Genomic DNA, 20,571 nt, shown 5'->3' on the forward strand with positions numbered 1-20,571 from the left:
CCCCAGCCCTGTTTTTTAGATTTGAAATATACTGTGTCCACATCTATTTATCAATTTCTGAAAATTTAATTTTATTGCTTTGCTCTTTCTTCCATCAATCCAATTAATACTTATTGGCCATATACCTTTTTAAAGTACTTTGAGTTACAGAGTTACAGAGAGAAAGAGAGAGAGAGAGAGAGTCTCTTTTTCTCATGGAGCTTACATTTCAAAGGGAGGTAGAGAGACAGATAATAAATTTCTAAAAATATTTTTATTTCCTCTCCTGAATTAATGTGATAATTATACATAAATCCATAGTTTAAGTGCTACAGATTTATGGTATATTTAATATCAGATAGAACTAGTTCTTCCACATAATTACTCTGTTCTTTGTAAAAATTGAAACTTGCAGGGGAATTTTAGAATCATTTGATCAAATTCTAATATGAATCCCAGTAGGAATTCAATTATTATTGCCTTGAATTTTGAAATTAACTTAAGGAGAGTTGCTGTCTTTACTATAGTCTTTTTTGAAAAAAAAAAAAAAATCTAGTGTACTTTTCTATTCAAGCATCCCTTTTATGTCCCTTAGCAGAATTTTACATTTTTCTCCACATAGATTGAATAGTTTTTATTGCTACAGTGGACTTAAAAATATTTTGGATTTTATTGTGGTTTATACCTTGTTACTGTAGTATATAAGAAAGCTATTGATTTTCGTATATATTTTGTGTAGCCTGACATTTAAATGAATTCCCATATTGTTCCTAATAGCTTTTCAATTGATTCCTTGTCAGGTTATTTGTTGCATAATGGTACAGTACTGATGTCTTCATTGTGGGTTGTACTTTTTATCATGACTAAACTATTCTCTTTGTCCCATTTGAAAAGTTATTCTTTTTTATCTTGAATTCTATTTTGTCTGATACTTAAGTCTCAGGCTTCATTTTCTTGTATGAATTGATGTACATTATCTGCTCTTTCACTTAAAACTGTTTTTCCTACTATAAAAGAAATTCTAGCTTGGTGTTCAGACACCAGCTATTCTGCTTCGGCCATTCCGTCCTGACCTTGGCCTCCTGGAGTTGGCGTAGTTCCTGCAAGCGAAGGGCTCAGTCCTCCATGAGACAGCTGCAAGTTTCCCAGGTCCCTCCCCAGGCCACTTATACTGCTGACTACAAAGTGGGGGGTTTCCGCGATCCCCTCGGGATCAGGAATTGGCCAGAGTGAGTGAGAGAACTGGAAATCACTGCACTGACCTTCAAAGTGACGATGTAGGAGTAGGCAAATGAAGACGAGTCTGGAAGGGTTCTGTACACAGCGTTTCCCTGCCTCTCTGCCTGCAGTCAGACAGAGTCACCAGCCCAGAGCACATCACTGTGGTCACCAAGTGGGATTTTCCAGAGTTTTCGCTGTGGTCTTTTTTTACATTGATTAAATCATTGCCAGGTGACTTAACTCTGTTTCCAGCACCCTTCTTCTCCCTGGAGCTCAGGCTGCTTCAGCATCTGGTGATCTTCTGATCACAAAGATGGTCTTCCGTCCGGAAGTCCAGCCTGAGCCACTTCACTGGCGTGAACTTAGCTGTAATCATGGAGGCTCAAGAAAGACAGAGGTACTCTTATCACTTGGGAAATTCCCATACGTAGTTTTAGAAGCCTTGTGCCGGAAACCAAGGTCAAATTCTCTCTCTGGGTCTCTCTCTCTCTATCTCTGGGTCTCTGTCTCTCTCTTTTTCTGGCAGTAGTACGGGGGAGTGAGTCCAGGGCCTTCCCACGGAACTACATTCTCAGCCCTTTCATTTTCATACTTTATTTTGAGACAGAGTCTTGCTGTCACTAAGTTGCCCAGTATGGATTTCAACTTGTGATCCTCCTGCTTCAGCCTCCCAGAGTGCTGGGATTATAGGCGTGAGCCACCAAGCTCCCTTCAGACAAATTCTTGATTGTACAACCATTATCCAAAAATTGAACAACATAAAAAAGGTTTATATAAAAACAAACATTACCCACAATCCCCCAACCCAGAGGTTGCCATTGATAAAGCTGAGTTAGTATTCTTCTAGTACTGTTTACTGTGCACTTAAATAAAACTGCTTCATGCAAATATGACTTCAGATGCTCTTCAACTTTTGATGGGGTTATGTTGCACTAAACCAGTCATGTGTTGAAATTGGAAATTGTGTTTAATATACTTAATGTACTGAACATCATAGCTTAGTCTAGCTTACCTTAAATATGCTCAGAACACTTCCATGAGCTTATACAGTAGCTGGGCAAAATCATCTAGCACAAATCCCACTTTATAATAAAGTGTTGAATAGCTCACACAATTTACTGAACATTGTACTGAAAAGAAAACCGGAACAGTTGTATGGGTTTACTTTCAGACTACTGCAAAATCAAAAAATTTTAACTTGACAAATAAATTAAACCGTCTTGTAAGTCAGAGACCATCTGAACATTTAGCACTATTTACAATTTCTTTTTTTCGGTTAATAATTCATTTTAGATCTCTCTCCATTTCATTAACTATACACTGTTGTTATTTTAAGCCTCAATGTCATTATTTTAAATTTTTTATTAAATGAACTACTTCTTTAAAAAATTTTTTAGGAGGAGTTAAGAGGTTTCTAGGTTTTGGCCTTTGAAAAATCACAGTATTTTCATGAACATTGTGTCCCTGTTTAGATACACCGGTATGTCAGATGCATTCCTATAACATAAATATATACAATGGCAAGGTACATACATTTAAATTTTTACCATATGTTGCAAGTAGTCCTTTAAAAAATCTAACTAATGCATGTTCCCACTATTAACTGCCTGCTATCAATTCTTTTACTTTCAACTTTTTTTGTCTATTAAATATAAGGCTTAATCTGACAGTTTTTTCTTTTGAATAGTAAGTTTTATGCACATTTGTCTTTTAAAGTAATGTATCATACGGCCTTCAAATCTTTTTCCTCTGTGATGATTTGTAATGTATAATACAGGATGTGTAAACTTGGTCCTACAACTTTATACCTTGATAAGCTCAAACTCAGGTTTTTAATTAAACAATGTGAAGTAGTTTCTACTGAATCTTTCCTTGGAAAAAGAAGGAAACATTACTTCTTTCCAACTTTCTCCTTTTCTTTTCCCTTTCCTAGGCTGAATTTTCCTGAGCTCAGTGTATGGTAACCAGGTCAGTTTTGGTAGATTACACTACCTATACATGTAAATCTGGTATCATTGATCCTGTTATAAGGCCATGGTAAATTTTAAAATATTTATGTGTACAAATTAACCTCTGCATTTAGTGGTGAAATCATTTTTATTTAACATCCACTATATATATTAATAAATTTCATGGTAAACAATATACAGAATAGTGCCCAGCCCTAGGGGTCAGGCTCTAGAAGCTTCCTGGTGAGCCAGGGTTGTTGGATTTGGGGATGTCTAGGCCTGTGGGGCAGAGTTAGGATTGATTGGGAATACTTGGAGAGGTTTGCTGCTTAATTCTTAATTCTTTGTACATGAATGAACTGTGGAGATTTCTTTTTAATTACAAAAGGTAAGCTGTTATGCTGGGGTTTTTTTTTGGTACAAAATATCAAAAGAAATGTATTCTCGTTGTCTGATATGTCAACAGAATTGAACTAACCAGATTAAGGACGGTTATAGTATTTCTCTATCCGATCGCAATCTGTCTCATTGGTAACCCATGTTGTTAATTTGGTTTTTGTTAAGCCCAATTTTAATTCTATGTTTTTTTGTGAGAATGAATGATGTTTTTATTCTTTTACTGATTTCTAATTTAATTTAATTTTCTTTAATTTTTTTTCTTTGTCCCGGGGATTGAATACAGGTCCTCTATACTGGGATACATCTCCAGTCCTATTTTATTTTATTTTATCTTATTATTTTACTTTTTAAATTTTGAGAGAGTGTCTCACTAATTCATTACATTTGCCAGGCTGGTCTCCCACTTGTGATCCTCTTCCCTCAGCCTCTTCTGAGTGCTAGGATTACAGGCCTGGGCCACCATACCTGGCTTGGAAGTTTTTAAAAAAATTTTTAATAATTTCAAACCTAGAGAAAAATGGCAGAGCACATCTGTATACCCTTTACTTTGATCTCTTGTTCGTGCGCATTCCTGGATCATTTAAAATTGTTAGGTGAAAATAACTAAAGACATCATGAAATACTCACCTCTAAACCTTTGGCATATATTTTCTGAGAACAGCTACACTCTCCTGCATGACCATGATATAACTGTTGAACCCAGAAAATTTAACATTGACATAGTGAACGCAGACCCAAATCAGATTTCCCCGAATGTCCTTTAAAGCCAAGATCTAATCATGTCTTAGATGTTATATTTAGCTGTCAGAGCAGTTTCTTAGCTTCCTTTTATATATTTCATGACATCCACATTTTAGTAAAGTCTAGGACAGTTGTTCTGAGGTTTCTCATTTGAGTTTGATGTTTCTTCCTGGTTGCTTACATATTTTTCACAGGAATGCTACATATGCCCTGTGATCGTTTAGTTACCACACTGGGGGGGGGGGCACATGACACCAGTGTACCTTACTACTATTTATATTATGTTTAATGTTTGGCTAAAGTGGTACCTGCCAGATTTCTCTGTATCCTATTACTATAGTTTGGATCTTTTTTATTTCTCTAATCTTTGTCTTTTACTGATTTTTAGCTGAGAAAATCAAACCATGTGATAGAATGAAAATGCTTTTGTGAGACTCTTCAATTGAAACGTATACTGTAATGAAATTCATATTAATTTGCTTCTGAAAGACTATACTAACAATGATGTGAGTACCTTAATGTTCTGGTTTATATTGGCTGGTATTATTGCTTTATTGTTAGGTAGTGCCATGTCTTGTTCTATTCATTTATTAGGTGATCATATGCATTTCTCTCTACATGTTTCAGTTTTATCTTCATAGCTCTCATACCATTGATGTATACATATGTTGCATCTTAGAGAATATTTCTAGTATTAATAACCTCTTTGTGTGTCTGTTAGTTCTAGGAGATACTTCCTCAGTCTTTTTTTTTTTTTTTTTGTATTTTTGAGACAGGGTCCCACTATGCGGGCTGGCCTTGAGCTCACTTTGTAGCCTAAGTTGGTTTTGAACTTGCAGTGATCCTCCTACCTCAGCTTCCCAAGTGCTGGGATTACAGGCATGTGCCACCATGCTCGGCTTACTTCCTCAGTCTTAACCAGAGTTGAAAGAACAAAGTATTAAATGTAGAAGATGGTGGTAGATTATTAGAAATTGATCCCCATAACTCTTAACCTAGCTGAACAATCTCTCTCAAGTAGTATGGAAAGTGAGTTTTTCAAGTTATTTCATGAATTAAATACAAAACCATAGGGAGATGTATATCTGTCATGGAATATGTATGCCAATTTAAGTTTTTTAATTGTTGGTATATATGGGGCTAGAGAAAGCAGAGCCCTAAGGGCAAAGGAACACAGGGCAACACCCCAAATATAGTGGGAGGTGTGCATACAGGTAGAAGTAAATGTGGGAGCACGGAGAGAACACACGGTGGAAACTAGCGTCATTTGGACCAGGTTGCTGGGGGTTGTTGTCTATGGAAGACCTTAGATCTTGATGTGGAGAGCAAAGGGAAGTCGTGGAAGTGTACTGTCTCGGTGGAGTGGTACCCAGATTACTGGAGTCTTTGAGGAAACCACCCTATTGGAGTGTGAGGTCACAGACCCATCAGGGCATCCGTGGGCCACCAGAGAAGCCGGTAGAGAAACGATGATGACTTAGGACCAGGGCTTCACTGGTACGGACTGCCATCAACACACCTGAGGAATGGGCGAGATAGGAAACAAAGGGCACGTTTTACTGAAGAGTTGCATCTCGCCCAGTGAAAAGGAAAGGTGCAGAGCAGTGATCACAGTGTGGTGCCATTTGTATAAAGCAGCAGCAGCAGAATCACAAGAAAGTAGTAATAATCTTTATCCCATGGGAAGGGAGTGGAGAATCTGGAAGCTGAAAGAGGGAGGGAGGGAGATGTTTTACCGAATGTTGTTTTTGACTTTGGAGTTGTGAACCGAGGGAGAGGACTCAGAGGTGGATTAGGAACAGAGCTGGAGAGGAACAAGATGCCAAGAGTGACTCTGATGTGGTCTGGCTTCCAAACCGGAGGGACGCGCCAATTATCGCACTAAGAACTGCGGTAATACCGAGAGGTATGCATGTAGTGCAGACGTCCTGGAGATGGGAAGGAACGCGACACAAACACAGCAGAGGGACAGGTCCGTGGCACTGAGAGACACAGGGCCTTTCGTGGGTAGAGAGGAACACAGGGTGGAGGGCAATACAGGTTGAGGTGTGTGGAGCAGTGAACTTTGTTTTTGCCGACCTCGCCTTTCGTGGTATTGAGAGAAATAAAAAATTGCACTTCTTCTTTATCCAGTGCAAAAATTTTTTTAAAAACTATGGGGTCAGGAAGATAGGGCCCCAATGTCAGCTTCACTATGCTGCAGCCAGAATTAGGTCATTAGCTGCCTGGCCAGCCATGGCAAGAGATGGATCAACACAAAGCCCAGGGCAAATGGTGCTCCCTGCAGGCAAGGGGAGCCCACCAGACCGAGCAAGACAAGCAGGCTACCTATCCTTTTCCTTTCCCCAAATTTCCGAGTCAGAAGTGAGGGAGGAAATAGAGCTGCACAGAGTTTACCGTCATGGATATCACCCCATGTAGAAATTGGTAATCCAAGAAAAGGTTTCCTATTGCTACCCTTTCCCTCCAGAGTCCTGTAAACATCCTTATTTATTTACACCTCTGCTGAGACTGGGTTATTATGAATACTTTAAAATATTGCCTGTTGGTGAGGCTAATTAATATATTTATCTCGTTATGGAGGTATTTTTTTCCATCACAGCTGCCTGGACCTCACTTCTGTAGATTCTGGCTCGGTTGGTTTGAAGTGTCTCGTGTGTGTATAAAGCCATTCAAACACCTCATTCCTGCTAATCATTTTATGCAGCAGAGAAGGAGAAAGCTTTGGCATTTCACCGGGGGTAGGTGGTGTGATGGCAGCAAATACCTTTCGCTACCTTTGATTTTCTGCTGTGATAGGAAATTTGCTTTCTTTCTCATCTGATCCTTCCCTTTCCCAATAAAAAATCTGGCATACATTGAAGTTGGCAGGAGGCCCCCCTCCACCTTCTCTGCTGTGGCTGATTTGAAGGAACAGCCTTGCTCTTTCTGAGCTGCACCTACACCTCGAGATCACCGCTGCAGCTGGGCTGGGGGATGCTACCCGCCAGCCTCTTCTGTCTACGCCACTGCCCTGGTTCCCAGCCTCGGGAACCATGGCCAATCCCAGCATCCTATTTCATCTTGGCCCTACTTGTGCTGTGTCTGGCAATGATTCTTTGGCATTTGCAGGGCAAGATTAAGGTTGTCTCAGAGTTTCAGCTTAGTTTTCATCTTAATTATTAGCTCCTTTGTTGATTTTTGTAGATTTCAGGGAGGTTTAAAAAAATGTCTACATGCGCTGCCGTCTGAAGTCTTGACTTCTTTCTCTGAATTTAAAAAAGAAAAAAATAAAGCTGTGGAATGTTTATGTTGAAACGTAATAACGTCTTGCTCTCTTTCTCAGTCTCCCTGGGGCCGCTGTGTTTAATCATATGTGCTTCGGCACACACAGTGAAATACGCTCAGACATTTCCTTAATTTATAGATTTGTGGTGATGTGTTTTAATTCTCTTGCGTTGTGATTAACGTCCCACATTTGGTTCTCTGATGAGTGTATCATTTGGGTTGGACTAATCTATACTTTTTATTCTGTAGATCTTGCTTTGTGTCTTTTGAGCATATTTTATTAGGTGCATCCAATTTTAGAAATGTTCTCTCTACACATTCTTCATGAGCACACACGTCATGAGGGTGTATCTTTCTTTTTTGTGAAACCTCTTAGTCTTGAACTCTGCTGTTTTGATATTAGCACAGCTGCCCTGGCTCTCGCTCGGTGTTTGCTCATCCCATCTCTTCATGTTTCATAATCACGTCTCCTCATATTTAATGTGGCTATTTTAAGTAAAACCCAGTTGGCAATTTTTAGTATACCAATCTTTGTCTTGAGGGTAGAATATATTTGGTCAGGTAATATTGAGTGCAGTTTCTGATTTATGTGGGATTCAATCTACAATCTTAGTGTTTGGTTTGCAATTCATTTTCTCTTTTCTGTGGTCCCTCTTTTCTCCTTCTTTCCCTTTTAGGGAATCAGACCATATTTTTACGATTCCTTTTCTCCATATTCTTCACACGTTACTTGGTCCCTCTTTTTATGATAACCCTAGGAAGTGCTGTGTGTATTATTGTCCCACTGGTAGGCATCCTATATTAGCTCACTTGTCATTTCCATTCAAGGATTTCAGCACTAATTTCATTTACTCCACTTCTATCTTTTGTGCAATTGTCATGTTTTTATTTCTTTAAATATTTAAAAACCTATTGAAGTTATAAATATTTCTTACTGTTGGGTTAAAACACAATGCAAGCAGAATGAGAATGTCCCTTATTTGAAAAGCTTGGGGCCAAATGGGTTTTGGATTTGGGATTTTTTCTTTTTTTTTTTGTATTTTGGAATGTTTGCACATAAATAATGAGATATCTTGGGGATACGATCCAAGTCTAAATACAAAGTTTATTTATATACCCCATATGCACAGAGCCTGAAGGTATTTTCATATACTGTTTTTAATTCTTTGGGGCATGAAACAAAATACTATGGTGTGGAATTTTCCACTTAGAGTATCATGTCGGTGTTCAAATGTCTCAGATTTTGCAGCATTTCAGATTTCAGATTTCGGATTAGGAATGCTCAAGATGAAACTGTTAGACTTAATCACACATTTACCATTCCTGGTGCGCTTTATTCTTCTATCTCCATTCTTTTATCTGAAACAATATTTTTTTTCCTGCCCAAATAATTCACCGTAGCATTTCTTCTAGGATGAGTACTGGTAACAAATTCTCCACGTGTGTATTTAAAAATGTATTTACTTCACCTTCTAAAAACATTTCCACCAAACATTTTTAGACTTCACTTCTTTCTTTTAAAATCAACTTTATTGAGCATAATTTAGATGCAACAAAATGCATGCATTTAAAATGTACAATTTGATGAGTTTTGACAAATGTATAATCTTTGTAACCAGTAATAATAGAAACATAAAAGTTTTGATCAACCTAAAAATTCTCTTATGCCCCTCTGCAGCCAGGCACTTCCCACGGGGAGAGGGTGTGTGGCATTCAAGCACTCATTGATTTGTCCTGTCACTGTAGATTTATGTGGCCTATTTTAGAATTTCTTAAGAATGAAATGATAAAGAATATGCTCTTTTTTTTTTTTTTTCGTCTTTTTGAGACAGGGTCTTGCTATGCAGTTTAAGCTGGCCTTGAGCTCACACTGTAGCCCAGGCTGGTCTCGAACTTGCAAAGACCCTCCTGCCTCAGCCTCCTGAGTGCCGGAATTACAGGTGTGTGTCACTATGCCTGGCCTAAAATTTGATAAAGTCAAAATTATCAAATGTTTCCTTATGATCTGTGCTTTTTATATCCCATTCAATAAAGCTTTGTTTATTCAGGCTTGCAAAAAACTTTTTCTCCTGTGTTTTCTTTAAGTCCATGGTATCACTATAGTTAACATTTAGGTCTATGACCCATTTTTACTTAATTTTGTGCATGAGGTAAGGTAAGTATTGAAGTTCATCTATGGCTATATGAGTACCTAGTTGTTGTGGCACAATTTGATGAAAATAGTACCTCTTTCCTCACTGAGTTAACTAGCACCTTTGTGAAAAGCCCTTGATCATCTATGTGGAGGTCTATTTCTACTCTATTCTGTTCCTTTGATCTGTATATCTACCCTTTTGCCAAAAGCACACTCTCTTGATTAGCTTTGTAAGTCTTGAAATTGTGTAGTCCTTTCCAAATTTCTTCTTTTAAAAAAATGATTTGGCTACTCTATGTCCTTTGCTTTATATATAAAGTTTTAAAACAGCCTGTCAAATTTTGGAAAAAAAAACTTGGTGGGATTTTGATTTGGACTATATTGGACCTTGAGATCAATGTGGGAAGAATTGGCATTTTAAAAATATAAAAACTCCAGTTCATTAACATGTTACATATATCTCTACTTTTATTCTGTAATTTTTTCTCAGCAGTAGTTTACAGCTTTTAGAATACAAATCTGGTGCTTATTTTTATAATGTATGCTTATTATTTCATTCTTTTGATGCTATTTACATGGTACCATTTTTTAACTTTTCATTTCCCAGTTGCTTACTGCTAGTATTAGTCTTTTATTCTGTGACCTTGCTAAAGACATCTATTAGTCTAAATAGCCTTCTGTAGAGTCTCAGATTTTCTACACACAAAATCATGATTTTTCAATAAAACCATTTGACTTCTCACTCACCTGTCAGTATAATGCATTTTATTTCTTTTTATTGACTTACTTCCATGGCTGACACCTCCAATACATGTTAAATAGAAGCTTTTTTCCCCAATTTGGCATACTTTTAATCTTTGATCATTTACTCTGATGTACACTTTGGTAGCCCCTTTTATAATTCTCTTCCATTCCTAGTTTCCACTGTGTATGAGTGTTGAATTTTGACAAATTCTGTGTATGCCTGCATTAAGATGTTCGTGACTTTTTCTTCTACAAATAAGATAAATTATATTTATTCAGTTTTTAGAGTTCAAAATTTCATTTGCTTCTTCTTATAGCTTCATTCTTTTCTTTGTATTTTTGCATTTTCCTTTACATCATTCAGCACATTTGTTACTCCTGATTGAAAGCCCTCCTTCTATTTCTGTTTTCATTTCTATGGATACTGTGAATATTATGTTGTTGCATTTCTGGATTTTGTTGCTGTACTCTGAAGAGTTTTGAAGTTTGTTAGGAGGATAAAGTACTTGAGAATTACCTTGATATTTGTTTTGAAGCTCTTTTAGGGCAAATCTGAGAACATTCTTTACTCTAGAGATAACGCTAATATAAAATCCACATGGGGGTCTATATTTGTATGCTGAGCGTTCAGTGAACTTTCTCCACTAAAGATCATTAGAATTTGGTAAGGTGCAGTGGTATTCATGTCTAATCCCAGCTTCGCTGCTGCTTGGGAGGCTGAGGCAGGAGGATCACAAGTTCAAACTCAACTTGGGCAACTTAGACTGTGTCTAAAAAAAAAATAAAGGACTTGGGGAGTGATAGAATAAGTGATAGAATGTTTGCCTAGTGTGAATCTCTGGGCTTAATCCCCAGTACTCAAAAAAAGTTATTAGAAGTTGAATATCTTCCAATGTTTTCTTAGTTCTAGGAATTCACTTATAGCTCTCCATTGCCTCTGCCTGGTGGCATGGAGTTTTATCCTCTGTCCACACATTTGTTAGCAGTATGATTTAAAAGAAATCCCTATGGAGATTTTTCCATAGCCTCAGCTGCATGGCTTTTCCCTCTGTGGTTCTTTGTTCAACAAATTCCAGCCACTCCAGCGCCCATGACTCTGAGCTCTGCTTCCTCTCTCAGTGGACCTCTGTGTTCTGCTTTTGTTTTTTCCCTCTACAGCAATTCAGAAAATGTCTTTAGGCACAAAGTGAGGGAACTATAGAGCCCACTTCATTTGTTTATTTTCTTATATGGATTGAAGTCCTACACTGTTGTCCAATTACTGAAAACAGTTCATTCATATACAGTATTTGTTTAGATTTTATTTGTTAGCATTTGATAGGAACATTTAGTACCAATTTAGAAGCAAAAGTTCCCCGAATTTCTTTTTAATCTGCATTTTTTTGCATTCATAATGTAGGCAGGCAGTTATTTTCTTATAGCGCACCAAAGATTACACTACAATTATAAAGTTATACTAAAGTTATACTATACTATATTAAAGTTAAAGTTATACTAACTATACTAACTATACTACTATATTAAAGTTATACTATACTATACCACTATACTATACTACTATACTATACTACTATACTATATATATAGTATACTATACAGAGTATAGACTATATATACTATCCTATATATATACTGTATACTATACTACTATACTATATTACTATACTATACTACTATACTATACTACTATACTATACTACTACTATACTACTATACTATACTACTGTACTAAAGTTAAAGTTATACTATACTATATTAAAGTTAAAGTTATACTAACTATACTAAAGTTAAAGTTATACTAACTTTTATCATTTCTGTTGACATGTCATCTGTCAAGCTGCTTGTTGTTCCTTTAACAGGTGTGTTTGTGCTGGGTTGCTTTTAACATTTTGTCTTTGGTTTGTAGAAATAGAATCAGATTGCCTTTATATGGCTTTCTTTGTACATATACTGCTTGGCATTCATAGAGCTTCCTGAATCTATGGTTAATTTCTTTACCAGTTCTGGAAAATTCTTAGGCAATATTGTATCAACCCTATTTCTTCTCTCTTCTCCTTCCAGATTTTTCACTATTTATCATGTTTAATGTCAAAGTGTCTTTCTCTATTTTCCATCCTTTCTTCTCTTCACACTTTAGTAGGATGTTTTCTACTGACATATTTAGCAATTAATTCATTTCCTCTGCTGTGTCTATTCTGCTTTAAGCACATCTATCAAGTGTATTTTTTGTTGTTGTTTTGTTCTAGATTCATTATTTTATTGTTTAAAAGTAAATTCTAGTTATTCTCTGGTGTGTTTTCTTGTTTCTTTATCTTGCTGACAAATTCATTTTCATGAATATTTACCCCAGTTAATCCCTGCCATGCATAATTTTAGTATTTATATAACCATGCTTTTTTTTGGTCTGTTTTTTCTTGTGTTTTCCTTAATTTGGTCCTTTCTCTTGGCATGCCTGGTAATGTTTGATTAAATGCCACAAGTTATATCTGAAAAGTTATAGTGAGTCTATTCATTGTTCCCTTTCCTAAGAGAGATCTTAATTTTCACTTGGCAGGCCGTTTGGTTAGGAATAGATCACTTTTTGCTTATTAGTTATTGAGATAATTTGAGGCTGGATTCAATTCTCCAAAGTCTTTTTGCCTTTAGTCTTCATATTTTTTTTCTTTTTTTCAGTGCTAGAGATTCAACTAAGGGCCTTGTGCGTGCTAGGCAAGCACTTTACCACTGAGCTGCATCCCCCAGCCCATTCTTTGAAGAGCTTCCACTAAAATCCTGGAGTATTTACCAATGCTTTACATTTTTGACAGGGTCTAGACTCCCATTTTTTGTCCTGCAAGCAATACAAAATGTCTCTATCACTTTTTAACCTCTTAGCTATTATTTAGCTTCTTTTATTTGCCTTTCCCCTTCTACAGCTTGAAAATAGGCAACTACTTCTTGGGGGGAAAGGGAGCAGAATGATACTTTCATTTTTCTGAAGTTTCTTGCACCTTAGATTTTAGTCTCTCTGATCTTGGCTATCTTGGTAGTACTAGCGTATGATAATTTTCTGTCTATACCTGTAACTCTGAAATCTCAGTGATATCACTTTTGGCCTTTCATCCAGGGCTACTTGGATATTAACTCGTGTTCAAAAGAAAAGCAGTAGAGTGTTGGGTTCACATCAATGCTGTTCCTTCTCTGCGTTAGCTTTGAGGACACCCCCCCCAACTGGCTAATATATATTTTTGGGTAGTTTATTTATTTATTTATTTATTTTTTGGTTTTTCTCCGGTACCAGGAACCGAACTCACGACCTTGCGCTTGCCAGGCAGGCGCTTTGCCGCTGAGCTAAATCCCCAGCCCCTTGGGTAGTTTTTTTAAATAGAAAGTAAAAATGTCACTTATTTTCTGACACATTTTATGAGGGGAATTTCTTTTACTTTCATACCTGATAACATCCTAACTGAACATTTAAGCCCTGGATGAGGCCATTTTACCCCCCCCCAAGTTCATTAGTTCATTTTTTCTCTATGTTCTAATGTTTACACTCTTAAAAGTAAGCTTGATTGTTTTCCTTTTGTTGATAACTTTTTGTCTGAATTTTTCTTTATCATAGAAATGAAATTTTACCATATATATTAATATAATATTTTTGCATTAATAATCTGGTAGCAGAGTAAATCCTTAGTTTCTCTTTTTCTTTCTTTCTTTTTTCTTCCTTTTTTTCTTTCTTTCTTTTTTCTTTCCTTTTTTTCTTTCTTCCCTTCTTTATTTCATTTTTTGTGCTATTCTTTTTTATCTTCCATATTTATTGCTTTGAAATAAAATTAATGCCAAACTTTTTTCTCATTAAAAGTTGAGTCAATATTTAAAATATTTATTGTAGATTTTAATACTCTAATACTGATTCTCTAGAGTTAGCAAGTTCATAGAAAGCATTCCAAGTTCTGTGCAAATATACTATAAGTGAGTGGATAGTATGCACAAATAGCATCACATGTTATTTTGTGTGTTTCAAAAACAGCATCACACATGTTGTTTTGCAATTAGAGCTTTTCACTTTGCAGTTTATTTTCTGACATCTATTCAAGTTAGTAAATTGCTCTGGTCATCTATTGCTCCATAACAAATCACCCCAAAACTAAGCAATTTAACCCAATAATTTTTTACTATTTTGTCTGTTTCTGTGGGTCAGGAATTCAGACCACAGTAAGGGTGGTCTGGGTGGTTAGGGGATAGTAGGGATAGCTTATTCCTTTCCTATCATCCTGGAGGCTTCAGCTGAGAAGACTGTCACAGCAGGGGCTAGAAGAGCTGGAGATGAGCCACACCCCCCACACTCCGTTTTCCTCTTCCTCTCCCTTCACAAAGCCTTTCCATAAAACTAGCTTGGGCTGCTTACGACATGGTGGCCATGGGGCAGTCGGACTTCTCCTGTGGTGAGCTGGGGCTCAGAAAGAGTGTCCAAGCTACAGAAAGTAGATGTTTCCAGTTTCTCAAGTTTTATGCCTGGAAGGTTATGCAAAACAACGTCTTTCTTTGTTAAGTCTTGATGATCACGTCGTTAGTCTTCTATGAAAAACTCAAAGTATAAATAATTTAAAGAGCCAAATAAAAGATAGATGATAGGAAACAGGGAGGTAGACTTTGTGGAAATGGGAAAGGCGATGAGAGCACGGGGAAGAAATGGGAAAGGAAAAGGATGTCACACTATGTGTACCAATTCCCCAAGATGGATGTGTAATTATGCATTGCAGACATGGACTAATAAAAAAATCTGTATACACACACACACACACACACACACACACACACACACACAGAGTCAGGGACACTGTCCAGATTTAAGGGAAAGGAAATGTAGATCTCAACTCTCAGTCAGAACGGTGTAAACATTCTGTGGTCCTCTTTCATTCACTGTAGTCAAAAACTTACCTCAGCCCCAAATTACTTGCATCCTTCCATCATGAGAGATACCCAGAAACATCCCCAAGCCCCAGAAAGTCGCACCTTCTTGCAGCGTCAGTCCGGGCTTCAGGTCCTCGATCTTGTTATCAGTAGCAGGTTCTAGTGGGGGCTTGTCAGTTTCACAATCAGTTAGCTGAAGGGATAAGCTCTGTGTTCCCTCCTCTTTCCTAAAGACCACTAGACACCTGAGAAGTGTACCCCATTCAATCAGGGAGAGAGTGTGAGGTGTTTCCTGTAGCTGCCACTGGGTGCCAGCAATTCTGAAGCCTAATTCTGCACAAGTCCCCAGGTCCTCACTCAGGGGCTAGTCCTGCTTCCTGAGAACATCACTCTGCACCCCTTGGCCTCACCATTTGGGTGCTGGTTCTAGTCCCTGACTCATTTTCCTATTCCTGTAAGAAATGGCTCATGTTTGCAGCCTGTTTATTTTTCCCCAAAGAGTGTCAGGGAACCAGAGGTCTCCTTTCCTGTTGTATCGTTTTTGTCCCTTTGGGGCCCAAGCTAGTACAGTTTCCTCCATGAGTCGAATTATAATCCCTATGTTGGACAAAACCAAATGGTTTTCTGAGAGGCTGAGGCAGGAGAATTGCAATTCCAGCCCAACCCGAAAAACTTAGTGAGACTGTCTTAAAAAAAATAAAAAATTTTTAAAAAGACTCTGGGGATGTAGCTCATTTCCAAGGCCTGGGTACTATGCCGCCATAAAAAAAAAGGCCTTGCTCAGCTGTTCTCTGTCCTTAGCCTGTCCTGGGAGACTTTCCTGAGGCTCAGGGTCTTTAAAATATTTAGCAGCCCTTTCAGATAAGCCCTGAAATATGCCTGAGGTTTTAAAGGATCGCCAGCCCCATCCTTGACTTAGGCTTTATCCAGACATGAGATTTACCGCCTGGCTTTGAAAGTTTTTTCTTTTTGCCTGGAGATTTTGCCACAGTGAGAGACAGTTGCTCTTTCTACCCATCAAGGCCTGGCTCTTTTCTATTTCTTCTCAATTCTACTAGAAAAACCGAAGAGCTTCTTCTTGAATTTATCTCCTTCTGCTTATCTTTGGTCCTAGGCATTGCGAAATTCAGTTAGCAGTTCTCGATCTCACCCCGAATCCCTACTCAGACGCATGGGTCTGTTAGGTTTCCTCTCCATTTTCCGGGCCAGTACAGGCAGCAGCGTGGCTCACTGTTCTGCCGGCACTGACTCGGGTGCGGTTTCCACCTTCCGATGAGTCTCTTCCATGTCCTTGGAGTCCTCTCCACGAGGCTTCTGGATGCCTGCAAAGCTTCCAGCCTCGTCCTCCAGGCACTTCTGTGCTTCGCCCACTGCTCAGTCTCCAAGTCTATGTTACTTCTGGAAACTAAACTTTCTTCAAGTTATCTCTTACAAACTACTTTAAGACCTACAGTCAGCTGAGTATGGTGGCCCATACCCGTAATCTCACCATTCTGGGAGGCTGAGACAGGAGGATCACACATTTAAGCAAGGCCCGGACAACTTACTAGACCCTGTCTAAAAAAAATTTTTTTTTAAAGGGCCAGGTACAGTGGTACACACTTGTATTCCTAGTACACTGGGAGGCTGAGGCAAGAGAACTACAAATTTTAGTCTACTTGGGCAACTTAGCGTGACCTGCCTCAAAATAAAAATGGTTGGAGTTGTAGCTCAGTGACGGCCCTGGGTTGATCCCTAGCAATGTCAATCAATGTCTATCCGTTTGTGCCTCTACCTCCCTCCCTCCCTCCCTCTCTCTCTCTCTCTTTCTCTCTGTCTCTCAACAAACCTCTAGTCGTAAAGTCAAGAGTGTATGTTACAAAGAGTCCATTCAATCTTCTATACCTCGATGGAAATCTTTACCCTCCAGGAAACATTCACTCCAATGACTTTTTAAACTTTCAACCTATGTCTAGTCAGAATATAGCGGACCCTTCATCACCCTCTACTCTTGGCTGTATCAGGCATGTGAAATAGATTCATTGACTGAGGCCAAAACAGAAGAAAAGGGAGGAGAAAAGAAGAGGCAAAGGTGGGAATGACTTTGACCATCAGAAATGATTACTATTTCTGAGGTAGCAACTGTCTGGTGTCTCACTCACTTCTTCAAATGTCTCATTTGTGGAAATCTGAGTCCCAAAAACCAGAGGAAGGGACCAGAACTAAGTTAAGGTCCATGTCTAGCTGTTCTTGTAGGGCTGCTTTATTCGAGAAAGAAGAGAGCTTGCACTAAATCCTGTTACAAATGCATGATCAAGGGAAGTGCTTCCATTCATCTTGTTCTATGTGGACTCTCTTACTTTTTGTGCTTTAAAAAATTATTGGTATATGTTTGTCACACATAATAATGACGTTCATTTTGGGGAGTTGGTATATATACATATCCCATCTTAATCATGTTTACTTCCCCTTTCCCTCCCATCTTTGTAGATGTTTAGCCTCTAATCTATAGCTGGTAAAATATTTTACATGGAAAGATAACAGGAAAGATACAGATTACAGGAAAGATAAAAGTTGGAGAGGGGGTGTCAGGGCCTGTGAACCTTCACTCTTTTCACTCAGAAGTCCCCAGATGGTCACAGTTGGTGAGGACAGAGGGAAACTGCCTTTGTTATGCTCATCCAAGTCCTCTCTGCTCTCTAGCTCTTGAGGACCTTGGGCTTAGTATCCTGGGGCAAAACAATGACTTCTGTATTTGTTAAATACTGACCCAGAATGATGACTGCCACCTTTGGTTAGCAGCTTAGTTTAGACTAGGAATGATCTGAGTGAACTACATTTCACATGATCACATTTAAGCTCTCCAGCAAACTGAGAGGGTAGATACAACTGCTTTACCTAGAAAGATGGTGAGCCTGGCAAGTGCAAGGTCCTGATTTGATTCTCGGTACCCACCCCCGCAAAAAAGATGGTGAGATTTGGAGAGGATGACCACCCAGGGTGTGGCCTGGAGGGCTGCATCTTCCTGTTCAGCTCCTCCCTTCTCTCTCTGCTTCCTGACCTCCAGGAGGAGAGCCGCTTCCTCCGCGCAGGCTCCTCCACCACGCTGTTTGTGTGTAAACCGCTGACCATGGGCTGAAACTTCTGAAACTGTGAGCCAGAATAAACCCTTCCTCCTTTAAATTGGAGATGTCAGGTACTGCGGCTCAATGTCAAGCCCTGTCTTTACTGGGAGCCACATACGGGTACATAGCCTTGCCACAGGGCTTTAGCTATCTGAAAGGAAGACAGTTTCTTGGACAGGTGACAGGTTGTTAGAAGCTGCAGCTTTCATCAAAACTAAGGGCTCAGAGAGAAAGATCACAGAGACCCTGACAACTCTATTCATCCGCAGTGACCTTTTCCTCCTTCCTTCTTTCTCTTCCTTTTTCTTTCTCTTTCTTTCTTCCTTCTTTCTTCTTTCTTTCTTTCTTTCTTTCTTTCTCTTGTTCCCTTTCTTTCTTTCTTTCTTTCTTTCTTTCTTTCTTTCTTTCTTTCTTTCTTTCTTTCTCTTTCTTTCTTTTTTCTTTCTTTCTTTCTTTCTTTCTTTCTTTCTTTCTTTCTTTCTCTTTCTTTTTTCTTTCTTTCTTTCTTTCTTTCTTCTGTAGTGCTGGGAATTGAGCTCGGGGCCTTTGCACTGAGCTACATTCCCAGCCCTTTTTTATTTTCAGTCGAGGTCTCTCTACATCACTAAGTTGCCTAGGCTGGGCTCAAACTTGGAATTTTACTGCCTCACCCTCCTAGAGTGCCAGGACAACAGGTGTGCATCACCAAGCCCAGCCGCCACGGCGTTTTATGGAAACCCTTTTTATGGGCATTACCCAACTAAGTGCATAAAACTCAACCAGTGGCTCAAGAAGGTCTAAGGTAATTTGGGAAGCAGGGCCTAGACAAGAGAAGATAGTACTATCACAGGGTAGCAAATGCCAAACGCCAAAGGTGTGGGGCCTGCCTCAAGGGCTACCGGGACTCAGAAACTGTGCCCAGGCAACAAGCCAGAGGCACAGACAGTGAGGGGACCCTGATTAACTTGTGTCACTGGCTGGCAGTCTCAATGCCCGAATTCTCTTGGCAGCTGAACAAGCCAGTGGAGAGGCGATTGCTGAGCTGTTGGGATGAGAGGCTTATGGCGTCGTCGGCTGCTTTGTTCCTGACTGGCGTGGGAATGTTCTCAGATTTCTTTTGATTCTGGGAATCGGGGGCATCTGTGCTGGTGAGCACTCTTTCTGCCACCTAGAGGGGGCAAGAAACTGGGGACCCTGGAAAGGAGGGTGCTGTGACTTGGAAAGACTAGCCCGTGCAAGGCAGGTGGGTCGTTCCTTTCTTTTCCCTTGACACACCTTTGGGAGAAACCGGAAGGGACTGGCAGGTGTCGTCTGAGAACCGGCCTGGTGTTTCGATTCTTTCTCTTGACTACACAAACCTCCGTTGCAGTGTGTACTGTCTGCTCCTGGGCCCATGAGAAGTAGACAGGTGGAGACCAGGAAAGGTAACTGGCCCCTCTAAGCGAGCTGTTGCCCTTGAGGCACCGGGCAGGGGACCCGAGGGGCCTGTTCGGGTGTAGACCCGGCCGGCTCAGCGCCAGGGAAGGCTACAGACACTGTGCGAGATTTCTAGCCCACACCTGTGTCAGCGCCCCCTTCTCTCCCTCGCTGACCTTGGAAGGAGAGGTGTTCTTGGGGCCGGGGCGGTGGGATCAGGGCGGGTGGCATGGCCCGCAGCAGGCGTGTCCCCCTAGATGGCGCCAGGGGTGGCTCGTGGGATCCTTCTGCTTCTGCCGGTGTTGGCCACCAGTCCCTTCACCTGGTGCTCTGCCCTTTCCCCGGGACACGCACTGAGGTGGAACTGTGGCTCTCGGGAGTGGGCACCGGGGACGAAGTAGTTAAGGCCGGTGGGCTATCGGGTGAGTCGTCCAACGCCGAGGGGACGGCAGTTGCCGGAGTTAACGTGGGCAGCTTCTCAGGGGAGGAAAGGAAGGAGCGCCGTCTGCTCAGCTCCAGCTCGCCCCCCGCGTGTCTGCTGTGTGTGCAGCGCGTGTGCGTGTGTGTGCGAGTGTGAGCGCGCGCGCGCCGGGGCGTTCCTCAGGTTGCGCTGCCTGGAAACCGAGGGAGCCATTGGCGAGGCGGAGGGGTGGGGGTGGGGGCTCCCGACCCTCGCTGAAGCCGGGGCGCCGGCCGCACAGCCCTGAAGCCCGGCTCCGCACGCGCGCCTGGGCAGAGCGCGCTCGGC

General features: G+C 40.1%; 1 protein-coding gene across 2 annotated transcripts in view; it reads left to right on the forward strand.

Moving 5' to 3' along the window:
* The window catches only part of Caln1 (calneuron 1), a 467,543-nt gene that overhangs the window by 39,416 nt on the left and 407,556 nt on the right, over nt 1–20,571 (forward strand). The window contains exon 1 of one of the 2 annotated variants that reach the window (XM_005396727.2): nt 20,133–20,245. The exons of the other annotated variant lie outside the window; for it this stretch is intronic. The gene's annotated coding sequence lies outside the window, so the exon portion shown is untranslated. Of the gene's footprint in view, nt 1–20,132; nt 20,246–20,571 lie in introns of those variants that run through there. 2 annotated transcript variants of the gene reach the window in all.

This window comes from Chinchilla lanigera, unplaced genomic scaffold (assembly GCF_000276665.1).
Source record: "Chinchilla lanigera isolate Chin_1 unplaced genomic scaffold, ChiLan1.0 scaffold00055, whole genome shotgun sequence".
Lineage (NCBI taxonomy): Eukaryota > Metazoa > Chordata > Mammalia > Rodentia > Chinchillidae > Chinchilla > Chinchilla lanigera.